General features: G+C 34.9%; 2 long non-coding RNA genes across 2 annotated transcripts; one reads left to right on the forward strand and one right to left on the reverse strand.

Moving 5' to 3' along the window:
• Positions 1-4,022: 4,022 nt before the first annotated feature.
• Positions 4,023-5,836, reverse strand: LOC131624295 (uncharacterized). The gene is made up of 3 exons (XR_009290566.1): positions 5,680-5,836; positions 5,432-5,584; positions 4,023-5,060 (listed from the first exon to the last, which is right to left on the reverse strand). It is a non-coding gene; the product is annotated as an uncharacterized LOC131624295 (long non-coding RNA).
• Positions 5,837-12,991: 7,155 nt separating this feature from the next.
• Positions 12,992-13,800, forward strand: LOC131624296 (uncharacterized). The gene is made up of 3 exons (XR_009290567.1): positions 12,992-13,259; positions 13,345-13,618; positions 13,720-13,800. It is a non-coding gene; the product is annotated as an uncharacterized LOC131624296 (long non-coding RNA).
• The last annotated feature ends 6,619 nt before the right edge of the window (positions 13,801-20,419 follow it).

The following is a 20,419-nucleotide window of genomic DNA, read 5'->3' on the forward strand; positions in this document are numbered from 1 at the left end:
CGGATGCGTTAGAAAGCTAATGCGTAGACCAATCAAAGGGTAAATGTTTCAAGATGCTTATATGTTTGAATAATGATGTCAATAATGAATAGTTGTATAATGTTGTATATTGTTGTAGGACATGAGTCCAACCTTTTGATAAGATGTTGTTATGAACCAAGTTATCTATGATGAATGATTGTGTGAATACCTTTAGGACGTAAGTCCAGTGTTTCATATAGTACTTGTGAAGGCCTAATGGGTCAATTATGTTGAAGGTTCGATAAGAATCAACGTTTGATTATGTTGAAGGTTTGATAAGAGCAAGTGTTTCATTGTGTTGAAGATTTGATAAGAACCAGTGTTGAATTATGTTGAAAGTTAAATAAGAACCAGTGTATTACTCCCTCCATTTTTTATGAGACGGAGGGTGTAACTATGTTTTAGAGGTTCGGATGGAATTCTTGTTTTTTTTTTCATGCATCATATATATTGGAGTAGGTATCTTCTAGTGATAGTGTGAAGTATGACGTAACTTGCATATACTCTAGGCATTGCATGTCTACGGACGTCTGAGAGAGTGTCGCAGTACGAACATAGCTCATATCTACTCCTAGATGAAGGGTGTTGTAGTACGTACATAGCTCGCATGTACTTTTAGACATTACTTGTCTACGAACGTCTAGGAGAGTATTGTAGTGCGGGACGTAGCTCATCTATCCTTCTAATCTATTAGAAATCGATAAAATAAGCTCTAAGTTCATTGATAGTACCATATTTATTGGAGTAGAGGAGATGTGCATTAGATAAGCATTCATGTGTAAATTTTGTAAAGTCATGAAACTCTAGATAATGTGGTATGATTATGGGTAATTTTGTGTGATTGCGATATTGATTGTGTGTATATTTAAACTATTGGTGTATGTTTATGTTGTGTTTCAATTCACTTATATTATTTTACCACTTAATATTATGTGAAATGTATCTCACTCTTTTCTTTTGTGTCTTCTTCTTCTATATTTTTATTTATGTATGAAAGTGAAGATTAGTTTTCTATCAAGAGGATGGAGTAGAGGCCTACTACTTAACCTTTATTTACGTATTATTTTACTTGTCGGTTGGACTTGCCATACGTCGATATGAGATACAACTCTGATATAGTGACATATAGGTTAAGTTGTTACCATGTCTCTTTTGTTATAAATTTCATTTCAAAGATTTGTATTCATATAATATTTTTAAAAGATTATTTGTATAATAATTATTGAGTATAATTTATATTATTTTATTTCATGATCCTAGTGATAAAAAAATGTGCTTTTACAAATTTTTAACCTCTCAAAAAGAAATTTTAAAACTCTTATTTCATTTTTCAACGAAAATCCAAAAAAAAATTTAAATATTTATTTATAATTTTTTTAAGGTTAAGGGTGTCATAATTTGGATTGTGTTTGGTCAAATCCAATACCCAAACCATATAGAGTATTCTAGTTTGGGTGAGAAAAAATAACTATCTGTTACACTATTGAATCAGTTTAGACAAACCCACTAATTTCAAGATCTCATTGGGTTGAGTAGTTGGTTATCCAAATAACTTTTATGTTTTTTTAATATTAAATTATTTAATGATGAATCATCATATTTTTTTCATAAAACTTACTCAACATTTTTATTTTATTTAAAAAAAATTGGATAACTTATTTTTAATATATTTTTTAGCATCATAAGATAATAAATTAAAATTATCATAAAATACTTGCAAAAAATTAAAGTTGCATGACATAAAATTGTATTAACATAAAAATAACCAAAAAAGTGAAAGATTCAAAATTAGTTAAAGTTGTGACTCATTAAAATACTAAATATTTGAGACTAAAATTGCAACAATTAATAGCATGTTTGGATGTGTGTTTGCATGTCCATTTTCGCGTCCCAATGCATTTCTACCGTGAAAATATAAAGGCTAACAATTATAGAGTTGGCCATACGCACGTTTTCACCGTGAAAAGGTAAGTTTCTAAACATGCTATAAGTCAAAATTCATCAAAACTATTAAAATTGTAATAATAAGTATTTTATTACTAGGTCACTAGTTTTTTTTAGCAGGGTCCGATTTTACCTAGAATCTGTTTTTTTTTTAATGGGTTTTTTTGTTTAATTCACCCAATTACCTGACCCAACCTGTTGTTTTGGATTTTTTTGTGGGTTTGACTGAATTTTGTGGATTAACCCAACCCATATACACTCATACATTAAACAACAACAACCACAAATACTTGAAACACAACACAACATTATACTTTAAGTCTCAAAAACAACAACAACAACATTACTGGTAAAGTCATAGAGAAAGTTTTTCATACTGGAAATGTGATGAGAGGGTCAAAAAAATATGTTGGTTTGAGGTTCGAGTTTCCTTATTCAAGTTTCCTTCCTACTTTGTTTACTTCGTTCAACTTAGAGAAGACGAAGAATGATGTTTCGGTTTGTTAGGTGAAGAAGATGAAGAATGGGGGTTTCGTTCGTTCGCTAGGGCATTAAAAGTTTATATGAATGAGAGTTAACATTCTGATGTTGGAATATAATATTGTTTGGAGTTTATATCTCGGTTGGTAGCGAACATCGAGGTAAAAGTTAAGCTCTATTTTAATTAAATAAAATAATGAGTAACATTTCATGTCGGTTGGTTAAAAACCCGAGAGAATAAATTATTTATATTATAATTAAAAAATTAAGTAAAATAAGGGCTTTCTTTCAGTACTAAATAAAACTCAAAAGTGGAGGAGTTGAGAATCGAACCTCAAACCCTAAGCTACATTTCATGTCAATTAACTTAAAAACCGATAGAAAATATTTCATTTGAAATCAAAAAAATGGCGTGTTCAATGACATTTGCCCTTGGCTCTTAATTGGCTGAGATGAAAGTTTTGTTATGAAATTTATTATTTGTAATAATGATGTAATTTTTCCCGGGTCTTTTATGTTTTTAAAATCTTGTTCAAAATGCTCTTCCTATTGATGATATTGTTTGTAAAGAGGGATTTATCACGACTTCTTGTTATATTACAAGTGAGAGAGACATCATATATTCACCAAAAAATTTAAGGTGATAGGTGTGTGGATTCTATCACTTATAAATACTAAAGTCTTCATTTTTCTAATCAATGTGGAACTTCCCCATACTTTGTTTCTAAACATTCCCAACTCACACTTGTTATTCACAACACTCCCCCTCAAATGTGAATCTATCCACAATGATCTCTCTCAAACGAAAGCTCGTTCATGCACACACACTTGTACTGATGTTGACATTTTTCAATAGCAGACACCTCCTACCCACCACCATGTGGTATTTTCGATACAAGTGAGTCGGTCCTTTACTCGAACCAACGGCTCGTGATACCACTGTTAGGTCATGAGGGGGTATGAGGATCATCACATTGGGCTTTAGGAACAACCACACAAGTGAGAGAGACCCCGCATATTAACCTAAAACCTTAAGGCTTTTGGTTTATGGGTCTTCTCACTTAGAAAGTGTTTAACACGTGTTTTTCCATCCAATGTGGGACTCGTACTCACCTCCATCCATTTTTATGAGTATTCTCTCTCTCTCTCTATCTCTCAAATACAAGATTTTTTTCATCCATATCTACTTGCACCGCCGTTGGATGGCTCAACAAAACACGCTGCGTGAACACCTTTGTCAGGAAGACATTCGATACAAGCATGGGCAGACCTACATATGGGCATAGTGTGGCTATAGCCACACCAAAAAAAATATTTTTTCTTTTATATATATATATATATATATATATATATATATATATATATATATATATATATATATATTCTCTTTTTAATGTTTTAAAAATTAGATCGGTCATTAAATTTATGAGGACGAGTCACTGATTTATTAATCAAATTATTAGATTACTGGTTGAACCTCATGATTAAACCATATTAAATTGAATAATTCAGTTGAATAAACCAGTTTGTATAGCATAACTATATAGTTATTAAACCAGTCAAACCAAATAACTCAATATCGAAAAAAATCACGACACCTACTAAATTTTAAAATTTCAAAATATCATAATTTTATAAATTCATTCTTTAAATTCAAATTTTAAATATAATTGTCAGACATAACAAAATAACAAAATAAATTCAGTGTCTAGTAAATTTAACTTTAAGGAGGAAAAGTTGTTTCAAATAAGTTTTGAACAAACTCTACTTATATTTTAATTTTATAGCTTATCTATCGATTTTCCAAAATCGTCGGTTCACCGATTTTTACTAGTTTTGGTCGGTTCTGACCGGCTCTCATTGGTTTAATAGCTTATCCGATCCAATAATAAAACCAGACTAATAACCCTTCTAATTTCCGATTCGACTAGTCGGTACAATTCAAATTTTAAAACACTATCATCTTCTCTCAAATTTCTCTCTCACTTTTATATTTATTAATCTTTTATATTTGATAAACAACTTTCATTATAAATGTATTGCTTTGAATATTTTTATTTTTATTTTTATTTTTAATATATTTAATTTATAAATTCCTTTATATTTAGCCACATCAATATGCATTGTCTGGATCCGTCCCTGGATACAAGGAGTCATCGTTGAACTAAGCTTTGATATCATTGTTGGGTCATCAATGAGGAGCATCCTTATTAGGTCAAGAGCAACACACAAGTGAGAGAGACATCACATAACCGCCCAAAACCTTAAGATAATGGATATATAGGTTCTCTCACTTATAAAATATTTTACCTCCACTTTTTAAATTAGTGTAGAACTTACACAACTCACACTTGTATCACAAATTATTCTAGTTTTCCATATCTTTTAAAAGTAAACAAAGATATAAGATTGTTACAATGACCAAGGCCGTCTCAATTTTTTGGAAGTCCTGTGTAGATTAGTCATGATTCAAATATGATAAAATAATTATAGGCTCTATTTAACTCCATTTTAATAGTGGCAAAGATTTATGAGGCCCTATTTAGTTGCAGTTTAACCGTAAAAAGTTTGAGGCCCTATGCGGTAGCCCATCTTGCACGTCCTCAAAGACTGTCCTGCCAGTGACTAAAATATTAGAGGAACATAAATTTAAGTGTAACTAGAAATTAGATTAAAATTGTTTCTCAACTTAAATATTAAAGATATTTTTATAAGATGGAGTATGATCGAAAAGAAAATATAATATTCATGAATTGAAGGTCGTGGTGATATTGGCGATATCTCTAAAATTAATGGAACCAAAGATAATCTAAATACTATTATTTTGAATCTTATTTTACTTTATTATCATCATCTTAAACTACAAAGCCATAACTATAAGATTCTTAAAATCAGAAAGAAAGAAAGAAAGAAAATTTAAATCAAAATATAGTGTGTGTCAACACAATAACTAAATGACAGTTCATTAAACATTCTAGTAAATTACCTTTGTATTCCTAAATATACAATCAAGTGGTTACAAACTTTTCTGGAACCCACACTGTCATACATCTACAATATCCATACTTACACTTCACCATCATACCAACCTCGCACAGATTTGTTGGACAATCATCTGTAACTACACATTTCCAGTTTGCTATAATAAAAAAGGAGATTAAAAGAGTGATGAAAATGGGATAAATATTGAGTACAAAGTTAATAAGAAAAGTTGAAAATGGAAAAAAGACTTACTCTTCACATTCATTGAAAAAACTAATATGGAAGAAAAGACAATCATTATACAAACAACCTTGACAGATTTAATCATATTTCTTCCCCTTTGCATGTAAAGATTAGGTTATCACCATAATTTATAAGTTTAGTTAGCTCTTATGGAATTTTAAAATCTCATTTCTAAAATTAGAATCATTTTTAAATATCTCTTTAAGTACATCAAAGTATTATCTTTATCTTTGTCTCTTTAGCACACTTAATAAAAATATTACAAAAATAACATTTCAATCATAATTAAGAATTATTTTTTTAATACTAAATTTTCTTTACTTTTTAACTTCTCATGATATGAAAGGTAAAATAACAAAATATGTATATTATTGCATGACAACATATTTATGCATTAATTGAGATAACTATAGGATTAAAGTTAACTACCAAAGTGATGCAACAGGTGTGATTGCTTAATGTGACCCCTTAGCTATAGTTATTAGTTAACTACCAAAGTGATCCAATTGGTTCAAGAATAATGTAACTTTTATTTTTTTGATGATAAAATATTTAATAGAATTATCTATTTTTCAACATTTAGTGAAGTGCATAGTGCACTCTTATAAGATGGTTATTCTAAGTCTGAGTTATTATTGTATTTATCATTATAAATAAGCAGTACTAGTATCTTTTTACTACAAATGAACATAATAGTTTTTTTTAAGCAAAAGTTATATTAAAAGGGAGAACTAAGGAGAGAAATACTTGTGTGGAAGCAAACCTAAATTTACACTTTTAGAAACAACCAATAAAAAATGAGAAAATTGAAAATTATTTAAAATTTAATTTCGTTTTTAATTGCCATCATGGGGTGGTTGGTTTAATGGTGGAGAGAGACAATTTTATTTTAATTTTTTAATTAATAAAAAAAATGTGATTAGTTGTGTGTAAAATGTGTTATGATTGTGTCCATATAAGTATTTTCCAAACTAAGAGTTCTTCAACCTTGATACACAACAAGACACGTGTTACAATCTGAGATTCCTTCAGCAGCAAGTAACAGTGAAGACACAAATGAAGAGAGTGTAACTACCTAACTAATTGTTAGTTATACAACTGGAAGTTAGTTAGTAGTTTAAGATTTTGTATAGGCAGTACATGATAGCTAAACATGCAACACTTGGTTGTATATATAAACAACTTGTAATCTTCTTTATCTTCTTAATGAAGCAAGTTGTATTTTCTTTCAATTCATAATATGGTATCAGTTGAACATATCCTTGTTTCATTCATCTTCTTCGTTTGCCTCATTCATCAAGATCTTTCTTCTTGATTTCTCTTACTCTTTCAGTTCTCCTTTTCTTCTTCGTTCCGATTCCTTCTTTTGGATTTTTTTTCTCATCGATTCAGTGGTTTTTCTCTCTTCTCTTGTTTTCTCACCATGCCTCCGTGTGTTGCATCACCTGACATTGATTCACCTTACTATATCCATCCAAGTGAATGACCAAACTCGGTTTGTATCTCACCAAAACTCAATGGTTCCAATTATCTTGCATGGAGTAAATCTATGCAACGAGCGCTGGGAGCGAAGAACAAGTTTCAATTCATCAATGGCGATCTTGATATTCCTTCACATCAAGATCTCAATCGTAATCAATGGGAAAGGTGCAATCATTTGATTCATTCCTGGTTATTGAATTCTGTTTCTGAACAAATTGCTTCAACTATTGTGTTTCATGCTAATGCAATTGACGTTTGGATTGATTTACGTGAACGTTTTTCAAAAGCTGATCGTATTCGCATTTTTAATCTTTGTTCTTCGATCAACAATTTGAAGCAAGCGTCACGATCTGTTATGGATTACTTCATTGAGTTAAGAGGATTATGGGAAGAACTCAATGAACACCGTTCACTTTCATCATGCTCGTGCGTTCAACAATGACGTTGCCTTGCCATGCAGAATGTTCGTGCTTATCGTGCTGAAGATCAGGTTATGCAATTCTTAACTGGTCTTAATGAACGTTTTTCAGTGGTTAGAACTCAAGTTTTGCTCATGGAACCATTACCACCAATTAACAAGGTATATTCATTGGTAGTACAAGAAGAAAGTAACCATAACTCTGTTAGTGTTACTGAAGATGAGTCTGCACTCATGGTGAATGCTGCTCAACATTTTGAGTCCAAAGGCAAATCTCCTCATTACAAGCATCCTCCTCGCCAATGCACTTTTTGTCATAGAACTGGCCATACTGTGGATTTCTGTTATCAAAAGCATGGTCACCCTAATTTCAACAAAAACAAATCACAAGCTAATGCTTCCACAGCTCATGCATCTGATGTTGATCATACACCTGAGAATTCTATCACAACTTCATCTGCTGCTAGTGCTACCAACATATCTCAAGCTCAATATGATCAGTTGATTGGATTACTTCAACAAGTTAACTTGATCCCATCCACCACTCCTAGCACTACTGCCTCTATTTCCACTTTGATGACTACTTCTACTCCTAATGAGGACCTCTCAGGTATTGTCTGTAACAGTTTTAGTTCATCTGCTCGAGCAAACTATTGGATACTTGATTCTGGTGCAAATGACCATGTGTGCTCATCTCTTTCTCTTTTTACCTCTATTCATGCCATTAATCCTATTTACATTACTCTTCCTAATGGCAATTCTGTTTGTGTGAAACAAGCTGGCTATGTGCATTTTTCTTCTGATTTATATTTGGAAGATATATTGTATTCCAATGATTTTCAAATTAATCTCATTTCCATATCCAAACTGTGCCAGTCATTAAAATGCCATGCTAATTTCTCTTCTCATACATGTTTTCTCCAGGTTATGCACAACCTGAAGATGATTGGTTTGGGTATACAGATTGGAGGCCTATATAGACTGCAAGTAAATGCCTGTCATCCTAATGGTGCTCTCACCCATTCCAACATGTCTCATCCTCATTCCACTAGTGTCAACACTTCCACCAGTGCCAACACAATTCTCCCTAGCAATGCTCTATGGCATTTTCGATTAGGTCATGTTTCCAGTAAAAATATCAACCACATGTCTTTACTATATCCGAATATTTCCTTTGATTCTAAGGCTACATGTGACATTTGTCATTTAGCTAGGCACAAGAAACTCCCCTTTCCTCATAGTTCCAATATTGCAAACTCTAAATTTGAAATGCTCCATTTAGATATATGGGGTCCATTGTCTGTACCATCTATTCATAATCATAAGTATTTCCTTACTATTCTTGACGATTTTACTCGTTTTGTATGGATTGTGCTCCTTAAATCCAAATCTGATGTAGCTCCTAAAATTCAGCAGTTCATTAAAATGATTCAAAATCAATATAACATCACCCCAAAGATCTTAAGAACAGACAATGGTCCTGAGTTCATGCTCACTTCCTTTTATGCTACTCATGGCATTAACCATCAAAAATCGTGTGTTGAAACCCCCCAACAAAATGGGAGGGTAGAACGAAAACACCAACATATTCTCAATGTTGGTAGAGCTTTGTTATATCAATCCAAACTACCTAAACCTTACTGGTCTTATGCCTTACTCTATGCTACATTCATCATTAATAGAGTACCTTCCACCATTCTAAACAATAAATCACCATACCAAATTTTCCATGACAAAGTTCCTGAGATTTCTTCTTTCAAAGTCTTTGGCTCTCTTTGCTATGCCTCGATCCTTAGTGTACACAGAACCAAATTAGATCCTAAAGCAAGAAAATCCATTTTCCTAGGTTATCCTTCTCATATGAAAGGTTACATTCTCTTGGATTTAAACACTACAGAAGTCTTCACATCAAGGAATGTTTCCTTTCATGAACACATACTTCCCTACACTCATTCTTCTTGTCAATCTTGGTCTTACTATCCTAGTTCTTCTCCAGACCAATCTAGAGTTCAATTGTCCACTCCATCCTCCATTGAGTCTCTTCATCCTTCCACATTTGACATCCCTATTAATCTTGATCCTCCTCCTCATACACCCCTTCATTCTTCACATAATTTTCCACCCTCTAATAGTTCCAATCCAGTTCCTTTACCCTTACCTACTCGTGTCTCCTCTAGAGTGTCCCACAAGCCATCTTACTTGCAGCACTATGTATGCTCTCAGTCTGGCAGATCAGATCCATCTTCTAAAGGTATGCCATATCCAATTTCAGATTCCCTATCTTATTCCAATTTATCCATACCTCATTGTCACTATTCTCTTTCTATTTCATATGTTACTGAGCCTAAAAACTACATTGAGGCTTGCAAATATGATTGTTGGAATCAAGCTATGCAATTGGAATTATCTGCCCTTGAGAAAACAGGTACATGGACCATTGTGGACCTGCCTCCAAATATCAAGCCAATTGGCTGCAGATGGGTGTATAAAATCAAGCACCATGCTGATGGCACTATTGAGAGATTCAAAGCTAGGTTAGTTGCTAAGGGTTATAACCAAGTTGAAGGACTAGACTACTTTGAAACCTATTCTCCTGTTGCCAAAATGACCACAGTCAGGACTGTTATTGCTCTTGCTTCCATCCATAATTGGCATCTCCATCAATTAGATGTGAACAATGCCTTTCTCCATGGGCAACTTCAAGAGGATGTATATATGACCCTTCCTCCAGGTGTTACAGCTACCAAGCCTAACCAAGTTTGCAAACTTGTTAAGTCCTTATATGGTCTCAAACAGGCTAGTAGAAAATGGCATGAGAGGCTAAGTGACTTTTTTAAACATCATCACTACAAACAAGCTGCTGCAGATGTTTCCTTGTTTATCAAACAAACTCATCATTCATTCACCATTATGTTAGTCTATGTAGATGATGTTATACTGGCTGGTAATTCTTTGCAGGAAATGCAACTCATCAAACAACAGTTGCATCATGAATTTCAAATTAAGGATCTTGGTCAATTAAAATACTTCCTTGGAATTGAGGTGGCTCACTCCAAACAAGGAATCTCCTTATGCCAAAGGAAGTATTGCCTTGATCTTCTCCAAGATTCTGCATTCTTATCTGCCAAACCTGTGTCTACTCCATCTGATCCTTCCTCTAAGGTTCATCAAGATGCTAGTGGTCCATACCATGACATTCCTGCTTATCGAAGGCTGGTTGGGAGGCTCCTATACCTTAATGCCACCAGACCCGACATTACTTTTTGCACTCAACAACTCAGTCAGTTCTTGTCAGCTCCATCCATTAATCATTTCAATGCAGCTACAAGGGTCCTCAGATATTTGAATTCATGTCCTGGGAGGGGTATCTTCCTACCAAGAAACTCATAATTAACCTTGCAGGGATATTCAGATGCAGACTGGGCTGGATGCTCAGATACTCGAAGATCAATCTCTGGCCAATGTTTCTTTCTTGGAAGATCTCTTATTTCATGGAGAACCAAGAAGCAATTGACTGTCTCAAGATCCTCCAGTGAAGCTGAGTATCGAGCTCTTGCAGCTGCTACTTGTGAGTTACAATGGATAGTGTATTTGCTCAAAGATTTGCATGTATAGTGTACAAAGCTGCCAGTGCTATATTGTGATAATCAGAGTGCATTACACATTGCTGCTAATCTTGTATTCCATGAAAGAACCAAGCATCTAGAAATAGATTGCCATATAGTGAGAGAGAAGATGCTAAATGGTTTGATGAAATTGCTGCCATGCACTTCAAAGAACCAACTTGCAGATTTCTTTACTAAACCATTGCTGCCTCAACCATTCAACCGTTTGTTAGCCAAGTTAATGATGCTTGACATTTATCAGCCCTTAACTTGTGGGAGGGTGTTACAATCTGAGATTCCTTCAGCAGCAAGTAACAGTGAAGACACAAATGAAGAGAGTGTAACTACCTAACTAATTGTTAGTTATACAGCTGGAAGTTAGTTAGTAGTTTAAGATTGTGTATAGGCAGTACATGATAGCTAAACATGCAACACTTGGTTGTATATATAAACAACTTGTAATCTTCTTTATCTTCTTAATGAAGCAAGTTGTATTTTCTTTCAATTCATAATAACACGGTCAACAACCAACACAAAACGAGATTACAAACCAATTATGATTACGACATAAAAGACAAAGGGTCTTTGCTAAAATCGTAAAAACTATAATTGGAGTGAGTAATATCACCGGAAAAATATCACCTCCAATCTAAAATTTTAATATTCTATACCATGTTATTAATATTCCAAACCTCATTCCTAAAACAAAAATCTCCTTATCAACCAAATCAACATAATAGTGTATTATTGCATACAAAATTCTTACAATGACTAAAAGAATAATGAGAATAGTTAATATTAATGTCAAGTATGAATTAGAATGAAAAGTGTGTGAATTTCTTGACTATAATATTTAACAAATTATAACTAGTAATAGTATTGTAGAAAAATTAATGGTGTGAAAACCACGTAGGAGGTGGTCATAAAAAATCAGTTATTCATTAAATAAGTTTTAATTCAATTTAAAATTGATTTAAAACTATTTTTTATTTATAAAGCAGTTTTACAATAAGAAATGGTTTTATAGTCGGTTTTATATTATGAATTGGTTTTAGAACCATTATTACAGTCTCTTATTTTAACACTTAATCGTGTAAGAGTAAAGATTTTTCAGAATAAATTAACGAAATATACAAATGTTAATGTTAGAAACAGTGTTAGATAAAGCTAGGTTAAATTTAGATCTAAATGGCATAAAAAGAAATTGACATTAAACAAGCTTCATACTTTCTTCATAGCTTCAATATTCAGCAAACTACAATATAAATAGCTAGGGTTTATCCTCTAAATGGGCTGAAAGTAAAAAGGCCCACAACAAAGAAAAGGAACCAACAAAAGACTACTAATAGCACCTCCTTAATAATAATAATCTTTGAGTAAAACAGAAATTTTCTTTTCTCTCTTGGGCCTATCCAACTTCTTATCAATACTCATAGCCCCAATAGGAACCTTGTCCTCAAGGTTCATGTGAGGAGAGTTAAATTTGTTTGGGCCTTGATGGGAGCTTAACAGAGTTGGGCCGGGTGCATTCTTACTAACATTAGGGTTTGGAGAAAAAGAAGCAGCACACTTGTCTTGAGGAAATACCGCCGCTGCTGAAGAGGAAAACAGCTGTTTGGGAGCTGTGGTTTTGGAAACACGCGTGGGACACGTGTCTGCCCCAGGAAGCGCCGCGGTTGTGTGAGTGGAACACAGCTGTTTGTGTGTTGGAGAAGTAAAGGAGGGTACAGCATGCGCGTTGGGAACAGGCAAAGTAGTTGGGTACAGCTGTGTTTGGGACAAAGTGCTGGCCTTTGGATCTTCATCGAACGGCTCAGAAAAAGGTTGAAGAGATCCGTTGAGATCCGGAGTGGATAGCATATCACGTGGGTGTTCAGACTTGTACTTTGAAGTTGAAACACTTAAGACTTCATTTTGCTTGCCAAAATCATTTAGACCCTTTTCCTCTTCTTCTTCAAACGAAGTTCTCTCTCTCTTTTCTTGAACATTATTCAAAACTTTTTTCTTCTGAATAAAAACCTTCTGAAATCCATCCATATTCTTCCGGTCCTCTCGTTGCATCTGATTGCGACCTACCATAGCGGGTAAGATCTTTTTCACAGAATTACTACTTGTCTCATGGATCTCTGTTATCTTATCAGCTTCTAACTCAACATCTTTGTCTTGCAGATCCGGATGAACGGGGAGGAGGTGTGAAGGTGGAATATCGCGGAAATCTGTAACCTGTTCACGACCATAGTAAGGGCGTAGCAAGGAGACGTGAAAAACGGGATGAACACGAGAGGTAGAAGGGAGATCCAACATGTACGCTACTTGTCCGATTCGTTTGATGATGGTAAAAGGACCGAAGAAACGTGAGGCTAACTTCTGAGATGAACGTGTTTGGACGGTTTGTTGGCGATATGGCTGAAGCTTGAGTAAAACAAGATCTCCGATTTGAAAAGTAAGCTCCTTTCTCTTTGTATTCGCTTGTTTCTCCATCTGGATCCGGCTTTTCAACAGATTTTGGTTTAAAGTTTGAAAAATCGCTTGTCTTTGTTGCAGGAGTTCTGCTAGTACCGGTTCTGAGACAGATCCCTCAACATAGTCAACCAAGGAAGGTGGGTCGCGACCATAGAGTGCCCGGAATGGAGTCATTTGAATGGCAGAATGATGTGAAGTATTGTACCAATATTCTGCAAGGTGAAGAAACTTGTACCACTTCTTTGGCTGAGAACTGACAAAACAACGAAGGTACGTTCCAATTGATCTGTTAATAACTTCTGTTTGCCCATCAGTTTCGGGATGATATGCTGTGCTGTATCTTAACATTGTACCTTGTTCTTTAAAAAAAGCTTTCCAAAAGGTACTGAGAAACAATGGGTCCCTGTCGGAGACAATCGACTTCGGTTGACCGTGGAGACGAGCGACTTCGACTATAAAGCGTTTAGCAAGATCCTGAGCTGTGAAATGAGAGGGCATGGCGATAAAGTGAGCAGATTTGGTAAGACGATCGCAAATAACCCATATAGTTGTGTGACCGAAGGAGTTTGGCAAATGTGTGATAAAGTCCATCGAAATGTCTTCCCAGACTTGCTTAGGGACAGGTAATGGTTGAAGTAGCCCATGTTTCTTCTGTGTTAGATACTTGTTATGTTGACATTCACTGCATTTCTGAATCATCTCCTTTGTCTCTTTGTATAAACCTGGCCAGCAAAAAGAAGCAGAAATGCGTGAAAGGGTTGCTTTTAGTCCTGAATGACCTGCTGTTGGTGTTTCGTGAAATTCAGCAAGGAGCTTGGGACGGATCTGTTGGAAATCAGGTATAAAAATCTTGGCTTTGTAGAATAACAATCCATTTGAGATTGTGTAGTCAGTCTGAGTTTCATTTTGAATAAGTCTTCTGACCAAACTCTTTCCTGACTCATTTGTGGCATAATATTCACGCAAACTGGAGAGGATATCAGGAATGGGGGAGGACAAAGCAAGTAACATGGGCTCTTCCGCTGTGTATTTCCGACTCAGAGCGTCTGCAACCACGTTGGACTTACCAGGTTTGTAAAATATCTGAAAATTAAATCCTTGCAGCTTTGCTGCCCATTTCTGTTGCTCTGGAGTTTGAATTTTCTGTAGCAATAGATTACGCAAGCTTTTTTGATCTGTGTAGATATGGAACTCTTGACCGATTAAATACTGACGCCACTTTTTTATCGCTTCTGTGACAGCGAACATCTCCCTCACATACACTGAAGCAGCTTGCATACGCGGGCATAACTTCTTGCTGAAGAAGGCGATCGGATGACCATCTTGGGATAACACAGCACCGACGGCAACTCCTGAAGCGTCTGTTTCAACCACAAATTTCTTTGTAAAATCTGGTAGAGATAAGACCGGCATGTCGGTCATTCGTTTCTGTAATTCTGTAAAGGCTGCGGCCGCTGATGTACTCCAAACAAATTTAGTGGATCGTAGCAAATCGGTGAGAGGAGCGGCGAGAGCGGCGTATTGTTTTACAAATCTGCGATAAAAACCGGTAAGGCCCAAAAACCCTCTGAGTGTCGTGAGAGAACGCGGTTGAGGCCAATCCAAAATTGCCTTAATCTTTTCTGCATCTGGTGCTACTGTCCCTTGAGATATAACATGTCCTAGGTAATGAACCTTAGAAACTGCGAACACACATTTAGACAACTTTACCACATAAAAATTGGACATTAGTAACTCAAAAATAATCTGTAAATGAGCTAGATGGTCAGTAAAATTGGAACTATAGATTAGAATATCATCAAAAAAAACTAAAACGAATTTTCTCAAGTAAGGTCTCAAAAGATCATTCATGGCTGATTGGAAAGTAGAGGGTGCGTTTGTCAAGCCAAAAGGCATGACCAAGAATTCATAGTGTCCATCGAAAGTACGAAAAGCCGTTTTATGTGTATCTTGAGATGCCATTCGGATCTGGTGATAACCTGAGCGTAGATCTAATTTGGTAAAACACTTAGCAGAACCAAGTTCGTCTAGCAATTCATCTATTGTGGGAATGGGGAATCGGTCTTTAACTGTTACCGCATTAAGAGCTCGGTAGTCAACACAAAAGCGCCAAGTGCCATCTTTTTTTTTTACTAATAAAACTGGGGATGAGAAAGGGCTGTGACTGGGAGTGATCAAACCTTCTTTAAGCATGTCATTAATGATGGTAGTCATAGCAGTCTTTTGGGAGTGAGGGTATCTATAGGGCTTAACGTTGACTGGGGGGGTGTTGGGAAGTAAGTTTATGTGGTGATCATGTGGTCTAGGTGGGGGAAAACTTGTATGATTTTGAAAGATTTTGGAAAATTTGTGAAGTAGTTTGGTAATTTGAGGTGCAGTATTTGTGGGAAGTTTTTCTAGAAGGGAAGGTTGGGTGTTTGAAAGAGAGGGTGGGCTGGGTTGAAAAATCATGAGATGTAGTGACGCAATCGAGTCTTGGTTGACAAGTTGTTTAAATTGGTGAAAGGTGGTGTGTTTGGGAAGTGTGGCAGAATCTCCTTGTAAGGTCATTGGTGAGTTATTGTGGTTGAAGGTTATTGATGGAATAGAGAAATCTGCTTGAATGGTTCCAAGTGTCCTTAACCAAGCCATACCTAGGACTACATCAGCTCCCTCAATAGGTAGGAGGTAGAAAGGCAATTGAAACTGTTGTTCCTTTAAAATCAATTTGACATTGTTGCAAATACCTTCACATTGAAGGTGAGAGCCTTTTCCCACCATAACTGAAAATTGGGGAATTGGAGTAGTTTTTAGATTAAGGTGCTGGGCGATGCGAGGTTGTAGTATATTGTGGGTGCTGCCTGTGTCCACTAAGATCATAACCGGTAATCCACCAATAGTTCCTCGAAATTTGAGAGTTTGAGGAGAGAATTGACCTGTTAGTGCTTGAGTAGATAATTGAAAATAAGTATCTTCTGGCTCTGTCTCTTTAACAACTTCTTGTTGTTCATCCAACAATTGATGATGTTCTATGGCCTCATCATCACATAGTAGAATTAAGAATCTGCCTGTTGTACACTTATGTCCTGGAATGAACTTTTCATCACAATTAAAACACAAACCTTGGGCTCGTCGTTCCTGAATTTGGGCCTGGGATAATTTTTTTATGGGCAAGGGGGACTGTTGGAAAGGGGTGGAGCTGTTTGGCCGAAAAGTTGATTGGGCTGGGGAATGGTAAAGGCCTTTTTGTTGTGGGGTAGTAGAGGTAAGCTGGTTGGGTTTGGGATAATGGTTAACATAGGTTTTTGGAAATTTGGGTTTAGATTCCTTGAGCTTTGCTTCAATCAACTTAGCTAACCCAATAGCTTGTGAAATATTTGTGGGGCGTTGAATTGCCATTTCATTTCTAATATCAGCATTAAGACCAGAAATAAAGCAATTTAATATAGCATCTTGTGGTAGACCCACCACTTGATTGCCCAATTGTTCAAATTTTGTTTGATACTCAACAACGGATCCTTCTTGTTTTAATTTGAACAATTCTGCCTGATGATTATCATAAGTTGATGGGCCGAAACGCAGCTCTAAAGCTCGTGTAAAAGAAACCCAATCAGATAATAAATGACTATTATGCATCCATTTAAACCAACTAAGGGCATCACCCTTCATGTAAAAGGAAATTAAGGATAAGCGGTTTTCAGGTGGCATATTATAAAAATTAAAAAATTGCTCCGCTTGAAATAACCAATCAAGAGGGCTAGATCCATCAAACATAGGTAGTTCGAGTTTTGGGGTGCGTGCTGTTGGTAAGGGTGGTATATGGGAGAGATTTGGATATGAGTGTTGGGAAGGAAATTGTGAAAAAGGGGGTTGTTGGGAATAGGGAATATTGAAAGGTTGAGAGGATGATAAGATTGTGGGAATAGGAGGGTAGGGTATGAATGTTGTAGGGATGTGAGGATTATGGTATTTTGTGGGTGTAGGCTGGGCATGTGTGTTTGAGAAAGTAGCAGAATTTCTCAAAGGGGTGTTTGTAGGTGACAGATTGTGAAAATTGGGTGTAGGAACCCTAGAAGTAGATATTGGGTTGTGTAGCATACCTGAAGCTGCTGCTGTCCCATGAACAGTAGCGGTGCTGGGTGGCGGTACTGTTCCGTGAACAGTAGCGGAGGCAGCATTGTTTCCAGATCCGTGAATAGTGGCAGATTTGCTGTTGCTGCCAGATCCGTGAACAGTAACAGAACTAGGAGTAAGGACTTGCTGCGGTTCCTTTTGGGTAGCTAGTTTGTTGATGGCAGACATGAGGGAGTCAAATCTAGAGTCTTCCACACTTTTGTCATTATCAAACCTTGTTTGGAGGTTGGATAATTCTGTAGATATTTGGTGGAATCTTACATCCATTTGCTCTTGTGTCTCTTGCATAGCATTGTTTAGGTTTAAGGTAGTGATTTGAAGGGCTTCTTCTAAAATTTCTTTAGAAGATGGGTTGGGAGGTTTAGGGGGAGCCATGGGAGGGATGAGAGGAAGGAGATGAAAGCACCAATGTTAGATAAAGCTAGGTTAAATTTAGATCTAAATGGCATAAAAAGAAATTGACATTAAACAAGCTTCATACTTTCTTCATAGCTTCAATATTCAGCAAACTACAATATAAATAGCTAGGGTTTATCCTCTAAATGGGCTGAAAGTAAAAAGGCCCACAACAAAGAAAAGGAACCAACAAAAGACTACTAATAGCACCTCCTTAATAATAATAATCTTTGAGTAAAACAGAAATTTTCTTTTCTCTCTTGGGCCTATCCAACTTCTTATCAAACAGTAGTACTTTTTACTCCATAAAACTCTAGTAAAAAGCAAAAGATAAAACTTACAACAATTATGGATGATTTTCTAATGATGAATTTCATTTATCTTACTCATATGCTTCTGAATATGCCTTTTTTTTCTCATGAAAATTTGGAACCCTTATGACTAATCTTATGTTAAATAATTAACCATAGATTCAATCAAAATGACAGAGTTCATATAGTGTCAACTATTAGTATAGCAAATAGTGAAAGCTCGAAAATTTCATTGGTTGGTCTATAGTTATTATTTTGACTAATTGAAAATTTCACGACTTAGGTGAATTCATGATAAGTACATCTGAAGGTGAGAGTTCGGCTCTTTGCATGCATGATGTCCCAAATTTAATGATGAACTAAACTAGCTTAAGAACTTCCATTGTGATGTTTAAGATGTGTCTGTTAGGGATTATGTTGTGAAAAATTAAAACCACTAATATATGTGTTCTAGTAGTTAGATCTTGATCCAATAACTACACGAAATTGTTGTTGATACTAGTTTTATATGTTTAACTTTGTTTTCAAATATCCCTTGCAATCTCTTCAAAATCCATGTCTACTAGTGTGAAGAATCATTGAGCAAAATCATCTGAGTCATCTCCAACTTGTCAGAATGGGTTACCAAGCTATACAATGAAGGTTTTCTTGTTATATGGTATTGTGACTCTCTAGACTATTGAGTATTATTCCATTGGTTCTTCATTTGTGGGGATTATGTTAAGTGTTAACAATGAACTCTTTCATGATGTCTATGATATATTGGTATACAATTTGTGCTATTTGTTCCCATCAATAGCTGAAATTAAAGAAATATGCTTTCCACTAAACTAAAAATATTTTCCATTCTTATATGATTTTTGGTTTGGGATGTTTGAGAATTTTTCTGCATGAAAACTTTTGCAAAGTTGCAAAATATTATTAGCTGTAAATCTGTTGGCAAGATAAAGTTCTTTACCTACACAAAGAAATTAGAACAAAGTAAAACATATACTAGAGTTAAACATATACTTTGTTACCATAGAGGTACAATAGACATGAGTTTGTTTTATAGCAAAGTATCCAGATTCGAATTAACAGGTTATGTAGATGCAGGTTACTTGTCAGATCCTCGTAATGATAAATCAAAAACAGGTTATTTGTTTACGCGTGGTGGTACAACTATTTCATGGAGATCAGTGAAACAAACAATAGCAGCAACTTCATCTAATCATGCAGAACTTTTAGCACTACATAAGGCAAGTCAATAATGTGTTTGGTTGAGATTCTTAATCCAACACATACAAAATACTTGTGATTTGTCTTCTGAAAAAAAACAAATACAACAATCATATATGAAGATAACACTGCATGCATCACTATTGTTACATTAAAGGAGACCGAACAAAACACATCTCTCCAAAAATCTTTTTCACTCACGATCTTCAGAAGAATAATGGTATAAACATCCAACAAATTCATTCATGTGATAATCTTGCTGGTCTTTTCACAAAGTCACTCTCAAGTAGAACTTTTAATCAACTAGTATAAAAGTTTGGTCCTCATCGTTGAAAAAATGAACGTGAAGGGGAGAAATAAATTTTTTTATACTGTACTCTTTTTCTTTTACTAGATTTTTTTTTCCACTGGATTTTTCTAGTAAAGGTTTGTATTTATTACATTGTGCGGATATTTATAAATAGGACTAATCTCTTTGTAAAAATACACCAATAAAATAATACAAAATTGTTCTCATCTTTCTTTTTTCTCTTTTATCTTCTCTCCCTTTATTTTATAACATAAATAACATAATAAACACAATATCTTATATATTTTTATAGGAATAAATATAGATAAATTAGGAATTAATAGATATTTTGACCTCTGCTATTTAAAGTTTTAAACGAGTTTTAAAAAATCGTAAAAAAAAAAAGTATGAATTCGTCCTATACCATATAAAATTTATTTATCTGTTTTGCCCC

Source organism: Vicia villosa, unplaced genomic scaffold (genome assembly GCF_029867415.1).
Source record: "Vicia villosa cultivar HV-30 ecotype Madison, WI unplaced genomic scaffold, Vvil1.0 ctg.000114F_1_1, whole genome shotgun sequence".
NCBI classification, from domain to species: domain Eukaryota; kingdom Viridiplantae; phylum Streptophyta; class Magnoliopsida; order Fabales; family Fabaceae; genus Vicia; species Vicia villosa.